The sequence below is a fragment of the Bos indicus x Bos taurus genome, chromosome 28 (assembly GCF_003369695.1).
Source record: "Bos indicus x Bos taurus breed Angus x Brahman F1 hybrid chromosome 28, Bos_hybrid_MaternalHap_v2.0, whole genome shotgun sequence".
NCBI classification, from domain to species: Eukaryota; Metazoa; Chordata; class Mammalia; order Artiodactyla; family Bovidae; genus Bos; species Bos indicus x Bos taurus.
Window position 1 is genome coordinate 13,202,203 of NC_040103.1, and position 2,729 is coordinate 13,204,931.

A 2,729-nucleotide genomic window follows, 5' to 3' on the forward strand; every position below is an offset into this window, starting at 1 on the left:
AGTGTGCTCAGTTGTCATGAGTTTTAACTAGAACCAGAACCGTATTATCACATATCTGGATTCTTATTGCATTTGACAGATCTGGTACCAAAATTGTAAAATATATGTTGATACTAGCCTAAGAAGATAAGTCTATATGTACTATAATTTCCAAATTTATAATTCTGTTTTTTATAAGGACTATCATTATGGCCCTGTGTTTCCTAATCAAGTTTTACTTTTCTCTATTTGTCCTAAACTTAGGCTTAATTTCATCTAGATCCATATTCTTAAATATCCTGAAACATATATAGATCTTTTATTAAAGTTTATTTTGCCTCATAAGAAACCTTAAATCTTTAATTTAAAAAAATGTTATTGGATTTTTTTGTGAAGAGGTGAAGACTGAGCAGTTGCCGCCACGTTGCTGACCTTGAACAGCAATCAGCTTCTCCACGTAGAACCCAGGGGTAGGCGATTCAGAATGGAATCTCTTCTTTCCCCATCCTGGGAGATTTTTTTTATCTTCAGCTACATTTTTCAGCTTTGTGAGGCACCTTATCATCAAAGACAATGGCCAGCAATGTTACCAACAAGACGGATCCTCACTCCATGAACTCTCATGTATTCATTGGGAATCTCAATAACTTTGTGGTCAAGAAATCTGGTGTGGAGGCAATCTTCTCAAAATACAGCAAAATCGTGGGTTGCTCTGTTCATAAGGGCTTTGCCTTCATTCAGTATGTTAATGAGAGAAATGCCCAGGATGCTGTGGTAGGAGAGAATGGCAGAATGATTGCTGGCCAGGTTTTTAGATACTAATCTGGCTGCAGAGCCAAAAGTGAACCGAGAAAAAGCAGGTGTGAAATGATGTACAGCAGAGATATCAGGCTCATCTTTTAACTTGGACTATGACTTTGAACGGGACTATTAGGACAGGGTGTACAGTTACCCAGCACATGTTCCTCATCCTCCTCCTATTGTCTGGGCTGTAGTGCCCTCAAAATGCCAGCGTGTATCAGGAAACACCTCATGAAGGGGCAAAAGTGGCTTCAATTCTAAGAACAGACAGCGGGGAGCTTCTTCTAAGTCTGAAAAGTTGAAAGGAGATGACCTTCAGACTATTAAGAAGGAATTAACCCAGATAAAACAAAAAGTGGATTCTTTACTGGAAAGCCTGGAAAAAAATTGAAAAGGAACATAGCAAACATGGAATAGAGATGAAGAATGATAAATCAGAAGAGGAGCAGAGCAGAAACTCCCTTAAGAAAGATGAGACTAACGTGAAGATGTAGTCTGAGGGGGAGGCAGAGGGGTCAGATTCTGCTGAGGAGGGGAACCTACTGGATGATGATGATAATGAAGACTGGGGGGATGACCAGCTGGAGTTGATCAAGGACGATGAAAAAGAGGCTGAGGAAGGAGAGGATGACAGAGCACCAATGGCGAGGATGACTCTTAAGCACATAGCAAACTTTAGAAATCTTGTCCCATTATTTCTTTACCTAGGCGCTTGTCTAAGATCAAAATTTTCACCAGATCCTCTCCCCTAGTATCTTTAGCACATGCTCATTGTTTTCCCCATCCTTGTCCTTTCCATATTCATTAATTCACATTTCCCTGTGCCTAATCCCATTTTCACTTCCTTTGAAGTAAAAGGAAGTAGTAGTTATGTTGTCTTACCTTACTAACCCTCCTAGTAGTTATGTTGTCTTACCCTGTAATTTTTGCTTTAATTTTGATACCTCATTATGACCTAACAATAAAAAGGATGTATGGTTATCAACTGTCTCCAAAATAATATCTTGTTATAAAGGGAGTACTCCTCTCGTCTCGTTCTCATTCTCGTTCTCGTCTCGTTCAAAAGCAGAGACATTACTTTGCCAACAAAGGTTCGTCTAGTCAAGGCTATGGTTTTTCCTGTGGTCATGTATGGATGTGAGAGTTGGACTGTAAAGAAGGCTGAGCGCCAAAGAATTGATGCTTTTGAACTGTGGTGTTGGAGAAGACTCTTGAGAGTCCCTTGGACTGCAAGGAGATCCAACCAGTCCATTCTGAAGGAGATCAGCCCTGGGATTTCTTTGGAAGGAATGATGCTTAAGCTGAAACTCCAGTACTTTGGCCACCTCATGTGAAGAGTTGACTCATTGGAAAAGACTCTGATGCTGGGAGGGATTGGGGGCAGGAGGAGAAGGGGACGACAGAGGATGAGATGGCTGGATGGCATCACTGACTCTATGGACGTGAGTCTGAGTGAACTCTGGGAGTTGGTGATGGACAGGGAGGCCTGGCATGCTGCGATTCATGGGGTCACAAATAGTCAGACACGACTGAGCAACTGATCTGATCTGATAAAGGGAGTACAGTTCTTTCCATTCATATAGTAATTGCTTCCCTAACTTCTCATTAGTTGAGTAGCCCCTGAGAGCAGCTTTGAGTTACAGGTATGTGTGTTATACCCCACATAAGAGTGCTATGTGAGGCTTTTCAACACAAATGTAACAATGTATTTTTGTGAATAAGAGTTGGCATGTTAAATGCATCTTCTAGAAAAATAACTAGTGTAATTGTCTTAAGATTTGTCTTCTAAAGTTGATACTCTGTGTTATTTTTGTGAACAGCCTGATGTTTGGGACCTTTTTTCTCAAAATAAATAAGTCCTTATTAAGCCAGGAAAAAAAAAATGTTATTGAAGTATAGTTGATTGACAATCTTGTGTTAATTTCTGCTGTATAGCATGGCGATTCATT

At 40.2% G+C, this 2,729-nt stretch overlaps 1 pseudogene; it reads left to right on the forward strand.

The window, feature by feature from the left end:
• The first annotated feature begins 478 nt into the window (after nucleotides 1-478).
• Nucleotides 479-1,441, forward strand: LOC113885483 (annotated as a pseudogene).
• The last annotated feature ends 1,288 nt before the right edge of the window (nucleotides 1,442-2,729 follow it).